The sequence below is a fragment of the Mustela nivalis genome (assembly GCF_964662115.1).
Source record: "Mustela nivalis genome assembly, chromosome: 7".
NCBI classification, from domain to species: Eukaryota; Metazoa; Chordata; class Mammalia; order Carnivora; family Mustelidae; genus Mustela; species Mustela nivalis.
The window spans coordinates 123142138-123157334 of NC_139026.1; the positions used below are offsets into that span (position 1 = coordinate 123142138).

A 15197-nucleotide genomic window follows, 5' to 3' on the forward strand; every position below is an offset into this window, starting at 1 on the left:
CACGGCCCCTCATTCTGCTCTTCCACACTCGGCTCCTTACTCCTCCCTCCCCGTCACTCTTCCCTCCCAGGGCCCTTGAGGAGCTCCTTCATCTGCCTGGAATGTCTCCCCCACACACTCCCATGGCTCGGGTCTTCACACCCTTCAAAGCTCTGCTCAAATATCACCTTCGCATAGTGTCCCTTCTGATCCTGTTATTCAAGATGGAAACCTTGCCAGATGTTCTGATCGCTGCTTTATTTTTTCTTAGAGCATTTGCCACCGTCTAATGCACCATGAAATTTACTGTGTTTGCTGTCTGCCTCTTCCTGTTGGCCTGCAAGCTCCCTGAAGGCAAGACTTTTTATCAGTTGTGTTCACAGATACATTCCTGGGACATAAGAGGCCTACCATTAAGTGTGTGTTGAATGACTGACCCAACGATGGATTGGCTGAATGAAGGTACTTCCTGCCCCCCTGCCGCAGTTTGCAAGACCAGCCTCACATAAAAGATGACAGCTGTGTTGTACCATCCTTACTCTCTGGCCCTCTGACACAGACACATCCAGAGACAAAAATCCTGGCTGAAAAGCAGAGAGAGAAGAGCGGACAGATGGATAAGGACACCAGGCTTATGCAGGGAAAAACTCATTCTAGCTATCTGCAAACAAGCAAGGAAATGGGAAACCACAAGATGTGACAAATAAATACTCAGTTATATTGTTGAGAACCCACCAAATAAATGCCAGACATAAGATCAGGTGCTGCAGAATCAAAGATTAGTAAGACATGGTCCTTTCTTAGAAAGGTGGAAATCCTACATAAACAGGTCATTCCAATTCAGGAGATCAAACCCAGAGCCAGGCGCCATGAGGTCACTTTGCGAGAGTAAGGGAAGGAGAGCTGCTCTGCTTGGAGGAACCTGAGAAGGTATCATCATCAGAGGTCTGAATTCAACAATGAGCAGGGATGTCCCCAGCACAGGAGGGATCGGGGGGGCTGCCCAGTCCCCAGGCTGAGTGTTTGCAAGAGGCTGACGTCTAGAAAAGGCCAAGTATGCTTGGGGAAAGGCAAGGGGGTGTGTGGCTATGTACGTGAGATTACACACTGGTGCTGCTGCCCTCAGCAACACCCCTCCCCCTAAAGAGAGTCATGTGTTAAGTCTTAACCTGCAAGTGATGGTTTCTTGAGGGGGGGCCTCCGGGAGGTGATGAGGTCATGGTGGGAGCTCTTGTGATGGGATTCATGCCCTTATGAAAGAGAGCTCAGAGAGCTCCCTCCTCGCTTCTGCCTTATGAGGACAAGCGTGAAGACAGCCATTTATGAACCAGGACGCAGGTCCTCACCAGACACTCCCCTGTCTCCAGAACTTTGAGAAGTAATCATCTGTCATTTACAAGCCCCCCAGCCTTTGCAATTTTACAGTAGCCGAGACAGACTGACACAGTGTGTGAAAGTTGGTCTAAGAAAAGAAGTTTAAGAAAGTTGGTCTAAGAACAGAAATGAGCTGCCAGGTTGTGGTGGGTCCCTCTAGTCCCTATGAAGTCCTGTGGGTTATAGGAAATGAGGGCAGGAGGGGGGCAAAGAGGCTGGGGAGGGGATGTGCGTGTGCATGTGCCAGACGGGAAGGTGGGAAGCTGCGATGATCTTGTAATCACCCAGGAAAGAACGGGGAGGTGCTCAATTATGAGTGGGCACCTCCCCCCCGTCCCCGAAGGAGTTTGGGAAGGAAACACAGGAACAAGGTGTTAGAGAAATTTATTGTAAAGCCTTGAAGAGCTTAACACTAGTCATGCAGCCGGGAGGAAGAGCAAGGCAGGCGAGTGACTCACTGATCACAGGACAATGGTGGTTGAGCCCAGGAGGAGGAGGAACAGAGGTCGTCAAACCACCGCCGGTTGAAGTAGTCAGAGGTGACACTCGCCACCGCCTTTGCTAACTCGGGACTACTGTCACAGGGTGTTCCTCTGAGGGGTCACGCTGGGAGAAAACTGATACATAGCCAAATGGAGAACTGGCCATTTCAAAGCCCGTCTGGCAGGCAAGCCGCCCTCCCTGGGTGAGGGGCTGGAGAGAAGGGCAGGAGCCTGTGCTGGGCTCTGTCCTCACGCCCACTCTCCTCCGGCTCACTCAGGAAACTTCAAGAACCCGAGCGTCCTTGCTCCCACCTATCCCCCATGCAGATAAGCATGTGTCCTCACATACTGACTTCTTTCCATTTCCAGTGTAAAACCGAAAACAAGATCAAAAACAAGAGATTATGAGATTTTTTTCTGATGGGTTTTGTCAGTTCCCTAAAAAGTGTGGTCAGTTCTGTTGGCAAGAGCAAAAGAAGAATCTAGCTGCAGAGCAACAAGAAAAAGACACACACACACAAAAACAAAACAAACAACAAACCTGTGGTGTTTTTGTTTTTGTTTTTTTGTTTTTGGATATTATTCTTTGAGTATCTGGATATCTTTCCAAGTTGGAAGTTCTAGATCTCTGTATCTTAACAGTGTAAATCTCTATGTACTAAGTAAGTTATAACCTTAGAAATGGCGGGGGTGGGGCGGGGGGCGGGAAGGACAAACCACATTGTGCAGGGACAAAGAAACCATATTTTCCACAAGAAAGAAAGCAGGAACCACAAACAAATCCAAGATTATATTTTCTCCAGAAAAACACTCACTCCACCCTGTCCAGGAGAACTATTCTTATAAGCTGTCCCTGAGGGTTCACCTAAAATACATCCTGGTCCTGCACATGGCTATCATGTTCTAGAAATACTTTCCCTGTTTTTATACTTATTTCATGCTCTTATTCTTTTGCCTGTTTAACCTGCCTCCAGAAGACGGACCACATATCATTCTGATTTATTTTATCTAACACCAAGAAGGTTATTAAGTGCTTAAATAATTTCTAGTGAATATTATGCAAATTGGTATGTTGACTGCTCCTGCTACAGAAAAACTCAATATTTTCGGGGTTGTCAGGCAGTGGGTGCAATGATAAAAAAAACTCCCACAAACATTTAGGACATTCAGGTTCTAGGCTTATTTTTGCTACTAACTCTGCAGTAGTTACTTGAGTGAAGCATAAATAAATAGAAGCTGAAAATTCACCTAATAATGGCAATGAATGGGAAGTAATCAAAGAAGGGAACATAGTGACTGGATTTTTGCCTCTGTTGTGAAGAAAAAGATGGCATTACCACTGACTGACATAACCTCTGTCATTCTGGTTTTGATTCTAGGATTATTTTTCCTACCATTTTTGAAAATGGAAGAATTCAAATTCTCCCTCTGCTTTTCAGTGCCAAAGCAAAATCATCTCTCTTATTTTCCTCCGTTCCCTCCCCATATTAATGTTCCAGGACCCACTGGAGTCTCACCGATGTGGAAGGATGCCAACAAGTCTTTACCATCCGAATAGGAGAGGATCGCTAAGGTGATGCCTTTGCCTGCAGAAGTCTTTCTGGGAGGCCAGAGGACACATAGTCTCAGAGCTAACAGCTGTTCCCTTATGCTGCTTTCTCTTTACAAAACGTGTCTCAGGATTGTAGGTGAGGAGGTACCATTACTTTTTTTTTTTTTTTTCAAGAAAAGACAATTTGTTATATTGTGAAGAATGTAAATTTGATATTATTTGATATTTACGTTTTATTTGTTTTATTGAGGTAAAATTCTTGTAACATAAAATTTGCCATTTTAAACAAAGTGTACAATTCAGTGGCACTCAGTACTCGCAGAGGTGTACAACCATCACCTTCATTTCTAAAATGTTTTCATCACCCCAAAAGCAAATAGGGTACCCACGAAACAAACCCTCTCATCTAACATGATAAAATTTTTAAAAAATGAAATAAGAAAAAAAAAATAAGAAATTCCACTCCTATGTCTGTATGTGAAGAGCTGAGAAGAGTTGTTCAAACAAACACTTGTCCACCAATATTCCTAGGAACACTATTCAACAGTCAAAAGGTGGCATCAACCCAAATGTCCATCAGCAGCTGAATGGATACACAGAAGGCACCGTACCCACAATGATGGAATATTATTCAACCACAAAAAGGAAAGACTTACTGCCCAAAACTACAACATGGCTTCACCTTAAAAACACGATGCTCTGTGCAAGAAGCCAGACTATAAAGGTCACCTACTGTATGAGCCTACTGATACGAAAGTTTCAGGACAGGCAAATCCACAGACACAGAAAACACACTGGTGGCTGACACGACTGGGGGGGTAAGGAGGTACCACTTACTCGAGTCGTACTTCCAGGGCCAGTGGCCTTCTCACACCCCACGTGTGCTCTCAAGTATCTTGCTGAACCTTCCGGTGACTTAACCAAGTCACGCTGCGGGGGTTGGGGGGGGTGAGGGTGGGGATGCAAAGACAAAAATCACTTATTCTAAGTCTTTCATGTTTTTGTGCTAGGTGTTTCACAGATAGTGTTTCACTGGCTCCTCCAAATTCAATGAAGAAATGGAAGCTTTGAGAGATTCAGTGGTTCAGTCATTCGTCCAAGGCCTCAGAGCTAGCAAGAGGCAAAACCGGGAATCAAAGCCACACTAGATGATATTATAGTTCACTCTCTTGTCCACCATACTTGCATGCCCTAAGTCCTTGCCAGGCGATGGGGACTCCAGTCTTGGTGCTGTAACTGAAGCCTTGGCGAGGGCCCTGAGCATCTCTGAGGTTCTCTTCAACTGTTAACATGGTCTGCATACTCCTTCTCATTCCTAGAACTCCCAACTATCTGAAATCTTTGACTGGACCGATAATCCCCAAATCCCACCTGTGCCTAGTTCACAGCCGGCATGGAACATTTGATGTGTCATTAGCCCCCGTTACCCTGCTGGGTTTGAGGCCTCTGTCCTCTGGCCAAGACCTACAGGCTACATCTGTGCTACTGGTCACTCTGTAGTTACTCTGTTACAAAACACTCGACAATCCCAATAAAAGGGGATTGAGAACGGCAAACACTACTCTCCATTGTGCTCAGCTCCAGTCTGGTTCTTGTCCTCACCCTCCCCTCTCTTCTGCTCTCTCTCTCTGAGACAGAGAAATGAGTATCTGATATCCATTGGGGGCAGCCAGTGGGAGCAGAGGAATGGGTAAGCCAGCACTGCATTCCCCAGCTTGGTGTATAGGTACACTGCACCGCTCCAGATGGCTCCACACTATTTGGTTTCCTAGTTTGGGTTTGTCACATCTACACACTTGTTCACAGGCATGTGGTGAGAGTGTAATTGTGCATTTTATGGTTATGAATGGGGCACAGCCTGACAACACTCTGATCATCATTTCCATTCGCTGTCATGCATTATCAATCTAATTCCCCATTACACGCCTTTTTTTTTCATGCATTCTTCGTACAGCAAAGACAAAGAAAGGGAAAAGCCCTGCAAAGAAGACTGAATCATGAGAATAACAGGCTAGTCTTCGTGGAAACTGTAGAGCTATATCACCTTAAGTTTGGGCGGAGGGCGGGGGGGTTAGCTTTTGGCTGATTTGAAGAGAAAATTATTGTTAAAAGGTTTAGAGTTTTTGGTCTGTACCAAGACTTCTGGCCCTAAGATTGGCAAGGCCACACCACAACATAGACTAATGCAAGGTACCCACAAGCTGACCTCACAGGGTACATTTTAGTTTAGGCCACGGGGTGTTCTAAAGATGCCTAATTATATCCATGTGGGAGCAAGGTATGATAAAGTCACTCAGTGACTGACTTATTCCAGTAGGATCTACCATGTGCCCCTCACAATCAGGGAGTTCAATGCAGTGAATGTTAAGTGAACAGGAAGTATGCAATAACCATGGGCTGGTAAGTAATTGCTAGTAAGAGGGAGACCAGAAGACCCAGGTGGACATAGTCAGAGTTTAGGGGCAAGAGTGTGTATGTACAGATACTCTCAACCATGGACAACTAATTTCTTCTTGTGATACATCATGGAATAGCCAGGGCTCCAAGTTTAAAACAAAACAAAACAAAAAAAACAGAAACCACCACAGACAATAGAGATCTAGCTTAACAACCTAGATCTAGATATTCCACGTGTGAATTAGAGTTAGCTGTGCCTGTGTTCTGACTGAGGCCATCAGCCTTGATTTTTATTTGGTTATTTTCTTTGATTCTTATTTGGTAGTAATAAGGCCACTAAGCTGAACCAGATTCCTTCTATTCTTCATATTCCTTCCAATAATCATGGTCTTTATTCTTGTCAGTAATTACCCAACTTTCACTGATACGGTTAAGAACAGAATACACACACATGCACTCACATACACACTCACTAGGCCTTAAATGAGGATTAATGCGACTCACTAAGTAGGAGCAATGGCTCTGATCACCTTCTGTGAGAGGAAGAGAGGCATAACGACTGATTATTTTTAAGGTGATGCTTCTAGGAGTGGAGCCGACTGCCATAAATGTAAGGGTATGTCTAAATTATTTCTTAAAAGAGAAAGACATGCTGATCCCTTGGGATACAGGAAAAGGTGGGCGCTGATGGATTTGGGGAACCAGAGGAAACTGCTGTGGAGAGAATTTTGGATAAGCTGGATTTAGGTTGATTCAGAAGACTTCTTGCAGGACACGGTAGTGAAACCAGCAGGCCTGTGTGTGCAGTGGGGACCCTGAAGCCCAGAGCTCCAAGAGTTACTGTACCAGCTTTTCAGATTAGACATCTTGGGAAAAACAACGGAGGGAAATGCTATGGAAGTACCAGGCTCTAATTAGGGCTCGAATGAACACAAGGTAAAAGACTCAGATCCCACCACTCCATAATAGTAGCCACTTTGTCCAGATGCTTTATAGCCCTGCTTTTGCTCACTGTAGGGCAAGTTCAAGTATCTGTGTATCCCATGCAACTGATGGAATGGTCCCTCTCCCTCCTTTTCTCACTTCACCTTCAGGATCGCCTTTTGTTGCTTTCATCACAGTTCAGAAAGAAATGGACAGCAAAGAAGCAGAAGCGGGAAGGCGGAGTAAAGGGACCGCCCCGTGTCCTGTGGAGGGAAAGAGGGGACGTAGGCCTGAGGGACCTCGGCTCAAGGAGACTAGAGTTTTGGGGAATTTAGATCAAATGGCCAAGAGAAGATCTTTATCCCAAGGCTTATGCTCCTGTGAGGTCTCAGAAATCATTTCTAATGGAGGTGCTGGGATTTTCACTATGAGTAAACCTAAACAGAGAACTTCTGCCACACATTTTATTGCTACATCAGGCAGCATCTAGAAAATAAAAGATGTGAATGGAAGTCAGCACTGGATCTGGACTTATCCATTCTGATACTGTGGGGAGAGTAGATTAAAATAACTTCAAGAGTTCTTTAACCGTGAGCATGTCTACTTCTTGCTTTGACATATGAAAATTGAAATTCTCCAGAAGCTGCACTGTTCCTTCTTTTTTAAAAAAGAAGTATTTATCAAAGAACAAAGCTTTAGAATAGAAATCACTTGTTCATTCAGTATGTCAGGCTAAATGCAACCCTTGTAACAGAGAAGCATATGGCATGTGAGTAGAACTGTGTCTTACACACACACACACACACACACACACACACACAGAGCAATGATGTGAACACAAGTGGTACATGTATGCAGTAAAGTTAGCAGAGATCTGCGGAGGAGGTCTCGCTCCATCCCATACTTACTGAAGCACACAGGTGCCCAGCAAGTCCCCTCACATAAGATTTTTGGACCTTCATCTCTTCGCTACCTTTCCCATCACAAACCCATCACACTTTTTCCTCAACTCATCAAAGTTAATTCTACAGCCCCTTACTGCACAAACACTGGCATATCGACTCATCTACAGAGCCTTCTCCCAAGTTCCAGAACCCAAGCAAGGACTCATTGTTCTTGGCTTGTTCTCTGACCTCAGCCTGTGACTTTGCTGTTCCAATAAAACTGAGCACTCTACACATCTGGGATGCTCTTCTCAGAGATTATGAAATCGGTGACTCACTGAACCTCAAGGGGTCTCAGTTTCCCCAACGACAAGATAATGCTAATGGCACCAGCCACCTGCCAGGCTCTCAGGGGACTTGGCGACAGCATCTACAAATCACCAAGAGGCCCTATGCCATAAATAACAAGTCTTATTAATAAAATTAGTTCAAGACAAGTGCCAAAGAGAATACAGCAACAGCAGCAGCAGATCACACTTGGTCAGAACAAAAGAGGGTGGAGGGATTCTCTGATCTTCATTTCTACTAACAGTGCCTCCCTTTAATACAAGAAGACTTTATTTTTTTTTTTCCTAAGAAGTTACTTCTACCCACACAACTTTGCACATCAAGTGAAAAACTTCATTCCAAGTTATCAGGAGGCAACATTCTATTCATTAGCAGGATAATATAGTATCGATTTCAAAGCAAGTCCAAATATTGCTTCCAATTACATTAACTGTGGCTATTTAACCTCTCAGCACCAAATGGATTCCAATCTATTTGCTGCATGACCCTCATTCCTGTTGTGCCTTAAATAAATCCAGATTTCATTTGCAGCAGAATGGTTCCCTCAGTCAACAGAAGGGACTCAGCCCCTGATACTCTGTGTTGCCGGAGCTCAGCGACACGTTGAGAATCAAAATCCAGTTTCTGCTGATCTAAGGGTTTGGCTCTCTGGCCTTGTCCAAGTCAGACTCCAGAGAAATGGGGTCAAATGCGATGAATGAACATGGAGCAATGAAAAGACCAGAAACAAAACAGTGAAATGTGTTCTCCCTCCTCCACCCTAACCCCCACACTTTGGTCCATATTTTCAAGATGGCATACACAGCTAAGTTCCAGTAAGTGTAAGGTAGAGATTTCTGTGTCCAATTCCCCAGGGCTGGGAGTGGCTTCCCTGGATGAAGTCAGAAGTTTGCTCTGGGCTCTCTGGCTGGTGCTTTCCCACACCTGGCACTCCCACTTTTGGAAAAGGATGAGACTTAGGGGATGCAGAGCCAGGAGGGAGACATCTAAGCAGCTGCTCAAAACCCAGTCAGGTAAACGCAGATAAGTCAGTCTGACCAGGTGCCTAAAAATACACCGGTAGCACACACACACCCCTCCCCACCGCTACTGAACAGGCCGCCAGCAGTGAAAAGCTCCGATTGAGAAATGTGCCTGTCTTAGGTGTTCTGAGAATTCCTTTCACACGAAGCTGTGCGGATTCAAACTGCAAGACGCCAAAGCAGCCCCGGCAGCCTCTACTGGGATGTTCCATTCATAGGGGAGAAAGAGTCTCATCCATTCACGGTGGGGTCAGGGAGTCCTTTGCCGGCATTGGATCACCCAGCTCAGCAAGCTGAGCTTCCGGCAGGCAGCCGGGCAGGGATGCATCATTCAGAATGAGGGTGTCTATTAGGAAACCACCGCCAGCGCTATTATTAGAACGGCCATCCCTCGGAAATTTTGCAGAATTTGCTTGAATCTACTGAGCGGTTACTTCGCTCACAAGGTATTGGAGAAAAGCACCAGGTTCCTTATTACACAGGGGCGGCGCGCACAGCTTTCAAAGTGCAGGACTGATTCATCTTCTCTAAAGGCAATAGGCACAAACGTTTGGGCATCTGTCTGCAACACAGATGCAATGCGTTTGGTCATTTTCAAATGACCACGTACTAAAGGTTTCCTCCCGTTCTCCTCCTCTCCCTTTCTCAATGCATCAAACTTGCTGCAGCCATTTGGAGTGTAAAAGAGCAGTGTATTTTAGCAGGATCATCTGTCTGCTTCCTGCCACCCTGAGGCACGCAAAGGACAGGACTCTCCTGTCACTTTCATAAAAATGGCTTTTCTTAAAAAAATAAATAAATAAATAAAATCCCACCCAGGGCTGCTTTCTGCAATGTCTTTTCCTTTCTCCCTGGGTAAATTCAGACAGTGTGAGGTTGAGATGCCAGAGAAAGTGTATGGGGGGAGGGGACGGGTAGCAGAAGGGAGTGTAGTAGGTGCCGCACGTGGGGTTTGCAATGAAAAAATGTCACATCCGCGACATTAAATACTCTACGCTTCCAGTAAAGAAGAGTCATGTCCCTTTCACCGGCCCAGCATTTAAAAATGGACACACAAGTGCGCATAATCAACCTCCTCCCAGCAGTCGCGGCTGGGAAACAAAGACACATTACCTTTTTATTTGTTGCGCTTCGCTAGGAGCCGAGGAACTTGAGGTTTGCAGCGGCCGATCCACCGAAACCGGCGTCCCATTCGCCCTGGGGTGCGCAGGCCCGTGGCCTAGCAGGCAGCATCAGCGCCCGGCGCCTCCGCCTCCTCCACGGCGCCCGCAGCCGCCCCGCCGGGTCCCGGCGCGCCCCCGCCCCCGCCGCCGCCGCCGCCGCCCCCGCCGCCACCGCCCCGGCCCTGCCGCCGCCCCGCCGCGGGTCCGCCGTCAGCCCATCGCCCGCTCGCGCCGCTCACGCCGAGCCTGGCCGCGCGCCAGGGCGCACCGCCGCCGGCCCGCCCCCCACCCGCGCCGGGCCCGCCGCATGCTGCGGGGCGCCCAGCCCGCCTCCCCGCCCCGCGCCACGCCCCCGGCGCCCCCTGCTCCGCTTCTCCCGCCCTGCGCGCGGGGCCCAGGCGCGGCCAGCAAGGGCAGGCGGGCCGCGGGAGGCCGGGCGGCTGCGGGGCGGTGCGGAAGGCGGGCTCCGGCGGGTCCCGCGCGGCCCGGCGCGCGGCTCTGCGCGCCGCCCGCTCCCGGACAACAATGAGCGGCCGCTCCCCGCGCGCCTGGCGCGGCCCGGCCCCTTCCACGCCGCGGGAGCCGGGGGCGCCCGGAGCCAGCCAAGCCTCGCGTTCCCTCACCGCCGCACACGCAGTCAGGACAAAGTTAGGTACCGAACGCGCCTGCTAACCGCGAGAGGCTGTGCGGGGTCAGGCGTGGAGAGGAAGAAGAGCAGGGATTTCGAAACGGAGGATTCCACCCCCCACCCCCCGCCAAAACCCACCAAAGCCACCGCGGGAGTCCCTCTCCTACCCTGTGAGCCGCAGAGAGGGGCCACCTGAGCTGAACTGGGCTGAAGATGCAGCTCTTAACCCTCCATGTCCAATTGTTCTGAGTCTTTACCTCCCTCAACTCTTTGGAAATGGAAGTTCCTGCGAGATAACCTAGTCTTGGAGCTATTGTCAAGGATTCGCAACAATTACAGGGAAAGGAGACTTCCATTTCAAGAGACCTGGGGGAGGGAAACAGGCTGACACGTTCTCTTTCCAAAAAAAGAGAAACAAACTCAGAGAAATATCCCTACGAAGAACAATAACTCAATTCACATTATGTGTCTAAATGTTTATTGCTTCAGCAGCTCAATTTGCCCTAGACACATTTTTTTTTCCATGAATTGTCAAAACACGGTTTGATAAAATAAAGGGAGAAGCAGACAGGAGCACCCGCTTACTGCGGGTGGGAAAGCCGGGCTTGTCTCGGGGGTAAAAATCTTTCTCTAAAACTCACTCATCGCTTGAAATCCCAACATGTCTTCATTCGTTCATCCATCCATCCATCCATCCACCCAACCTTCAAGGGAGAAATGGCTTCCCCTTTAACCATAGTTCAAGGATTAGATCTAACACAATTGTTTTCCTGACACTGGCAGGAGTGAAGACTTAAAAAGTTCATAATTTAAAAGAAACATTGCTTATTCTTTCTTCCCAATGATTGAAAATTAACTCTTTCTAGACACAGTTGGTGTATTCTTCTCTAAAGATCTCTGGTGAAAATGTCTGGCAGTTCAGGATGTCTCCCAGTCAACAGAAGGGAATTTCTGTATACAATTAGTATTGGAGAAAAAGGTGAATGACCACCTGTGGTAAGGATGACCTTATTTCAACCTATTGTCATCACAGACTCTTGACTGGGGAACTTGACTTAATTATCTGAGTCTGAGTCATGAGAAGCCATGTTTAGATGGGAGGTTTCTGTACCTTGGGAGTCCGTGAAGTTTGTTTTAATGCAAAGCCCCATTCTTTCATGATGGAGTTGAGAGAGTGCTCAGAGGGAGTGCTATTTCACTGAAAGAGCATTTCCAGTGCTGATCTGTTTTGACTACACCAGCTAATGAAGGGGTAATAGTGTTCAGACCTCTCTATTGGGGTATTTAGTTCCCATCCTTCAAAAAGTCATTGGATTGTTTCTACATCTACCTGCTGATTTTCCACCTTGGCCAATGAAATTGTTAATTTGGCCTGAACTGAACTTGTCCCATTGGCAAATCCTCTTTCCAGATTCCCCATCTTCCTGCACAGTTTCCCTCTGCACAGTTTTCCCTCTACACAGTCTTCCCAAATGCCAGAACAGGGATACAGGGGTCTTTTATCTCCTTCCTTTCTCTCATTCCTTACATTCAGGTTATCATCAAGCCTGTCCCCATAAATGGCTCTAGAAAGTTCCTTGAGAGCAGCCTCTTGTCTGAGTTAGTCCAACAGTGCCCGATGACATTACATCTTTGCTGAACGAATAACCAGGGCCCCAGCCTCATTGAGCCCCCTCACCTTTCACTGAGAGGTCTCCAGAAGCCTCCTGGCTGGACTGCAAGCTTGTCCCTCCAAGACATTGTCCACACCAGCTCGACTCATTCTCCTAGAACTCAGATTTGATCATAGGACTTCTTTGCTTCCACCTGTTCAGGGCTTCTCTGGCTCTTAGGAATAAGTCAACACTTCTTCAGGTGGCCAGATTGTCCTGAGCATCAGGACCTCCTGCTCCATCTAGCCTTATCTCTTGCAACCTGACCCCTCCAGGGTCCATGTTACCTTTTATCCTCAGCTACATAACCCTTTTCCAAGCCCCCTCGATTCCAGGTTCTCACTCATCCCTGTCACCTAGCAGCCAGTGACTTCAGAAACAACTCATATCGTGTCATAATCTCTGTGACTAAGCATGTCAGCAGCTTCTCATGGCTCCTAAAAGCATCTTCTCCACATCTGTCCCATGTTCTTCTCCCTGCAACGCCCCCCCAAGGCTTTCCCACCCCCAAGTCACATTTCTGCCCTTAAGAGACTCTTTCCTCGCTTGGCTTTTTTCTGCATTTCTTGTTCCTCCTGCTAGGAATACTCTCCCATCCTCCTGGCCCCAGTCTTTGTATAGCTGACTCCTTGTCATTGTCAGGTTTTAGCTCAAACACTGCTGCCTCCTCCCTAACCTTTCCTAATCAACACAATGAAAGTGCACTCCACGCACCTTACCCCACCAGATAGCCTTCCCATTAGTATCCTCTTTATTTCCTTGTTAACATTTAACCACAATCTATAGTCAAAGCCCTGTGTTAAGAGCACAGAATCTTGCCTTGGCCACCTGTTAGCTGTGTAGCCTTAGACAAGTTTCTTAACCTCTCTGTGTCTCAGTTTTCTCACCTAGGAAGTAAGGATAACAAGGTTGTGAGGAGGATGAAATGAGTCAGTGTATATAAAATATTTAGGACAGGGCCTGACTGCATAAGCCTAAGACCCATGAAGGCCTTTATGTATTTACTTCTCATTTTGTGCTCATGGTCTGGGCTAGTCCTGGCACAAGATTTCTTTACGCCTTATACCTTGTATGTTTGGGGTCCAGACTAAGAATGGATAAAAATTTAGGGAAAAAATTTTTATTTGAAGAATTTAAGTACCGGGGACATAGGCATTGGAAAACTTGATGAATGAGATAAAATTCAAACTTAAATTATCAGGAAGTTAGTGGACATATGAAGGAAATACATCCTTTTTATCACCAGTGGTAATCCTGGGAGCTGATGGATGGCAAGCTTTGCCAGTTGGAATTCTCTAATGGTTTGTTTTCCGAAGAGCAGCTGATTCTACCACCAAGAATTCAGGCAGTTACTTGCAAAGGCACAGAGAATCAAAGGATCTTTGCAAAGTGTTGGTCCATCAGCCAGCCCTAACATGCAGTCTTGATGAAAGAATACAGTGTTTCCATTTTTCAGCCTGAGTTTAATACTTTTTGAAGAGTCTAACTCCAAAAAAAGAAAAAAGAAACGTGGCAGGCTGGTTTCTGGACATTTGCCTTTCTGTTTCCTTCAGCGGCTGGAGAAGATTCAGAAAGGAGAAATACTTTTCCTTTTGCCCTTCCTCAGGGCAAGCAGGATTTTGAGACTTGAATGTCTGAGGCTCCCATTGCCTCTTACACAGAGTTAGGGAGCTTTATTTTGAAAAAAGCTGAACCCTCAAAGGGCGGAGAAGTGCTCTGAAGCTTGGAAATGGGGGATGGAGACCAGCACCCCAGAAGGAAAGGAGGGACATCTGTAATTAGAGAAGCCCACACCGTCCCTGCCTCAAGAGGGCGCCAGACATCTGACCCCTGGGCACGTGGACACAGGAGGGGTAGTAAGTTCTAAGAGGTGTGTCTTAGGCACAGCAAAGGATCTTGGGGTTTGGCCTCTGGGGATGTCTTTGACATTCAAATGGATCTCCAGTTCTTGGGCACTGAGCATCTCAGTGGCAACCAGGATTGATAAACGGGAGACCCCTTTCCCATCTTAAGGTACAGTGTAAGCTGGGGGAGAGGAAGAATGAGTAAATCCCTACCACCTTTGTGAGTGAGAATATAACCACATTTTCACTGGGTTTAGAGAAATAAATTAGTGTGATGTTTTTTAGACCCTGAGTTGCAGAGCAAAAATTATCTCTGCTATATTAGTGAAAAAAGTACCAGGTTCTTCACTCTGGGATCTGAAGTCACAGCTTTCCTAAGCAAGTTCCAGGCAGTAAATGGGCCATTAGCAGAAGATTCCTCGGCTCTGATCTTGGCCAGCCTACCATGATTAGTGAAGAAAGATGGCTTCCATTCCTGCCTCTGTGTAGCTGCCTTGCTGAGGACAGACCAGTGTGGGAGTGGGTCTGAGTCTGGGCTACATAATCCTTTCCAGTAACATTGGATAGCCCTGCACTCCCCTGTAAGGTCCAGTGTGACCTTGAAGGAGTCTTTTAACTCTTTGGTGCCTGTTTTGTTCACTTTTAAAATAACAGGCCTGATGATCCTATCTCTCTTCAACTCTGTGAAGACTATGGTTTCAACACATACTAAGGATTTTCACAACCATACAACTGATATTCAACATTATTAGGAATATGTACTCTACATATTATTACATTAGGAATATACTACATTAGGAATATATACCAGGCACAGTGCTATGAACTTTCCAAACATTCATTAATTTCATCATCCCCAGATTCCTATGAGATGGAAACTATTTTTGTTCCCCTTCTACAGATGAGGCACTTGGGGGTTTAAAGAGGTTAAGCAACTTGCTGAGATGC

At 46.8% G+C, this 15197-nt stretch overlaps 1 protein-coding gene across 11 annotated transcripts in view; it reads right to left on the reverse strand.

Moving 5' to 3' along the window:
• The window catches only part of FRMD4A (FERM domain containing 4A), a 604393-nt gene that overhangs the window by 200166 nt on the left and 389030 nt on the right, over positions 1–15197 (reverse strand). The window contains exon 1 of one of the 11 annotated variants that reach the window (XM_082739503.1): positions 12432–12453. The exons of 7 other annotated variants lie outside the window; for them this stretch is intronic. The gene's annotated coding sequence lies outside the window, so the exon portion shown is untranslated. Of the gene's footprint in view, positions 1–10075; positions 10256–10920; positions 10996–12431; positions 12454–15197 lie in introns of those variants that run through there. 3 more of the 11 variants (XM_082739508.1, XM_082739502.1, XM_082739509.1) reach the window with 3 other exon arrangements.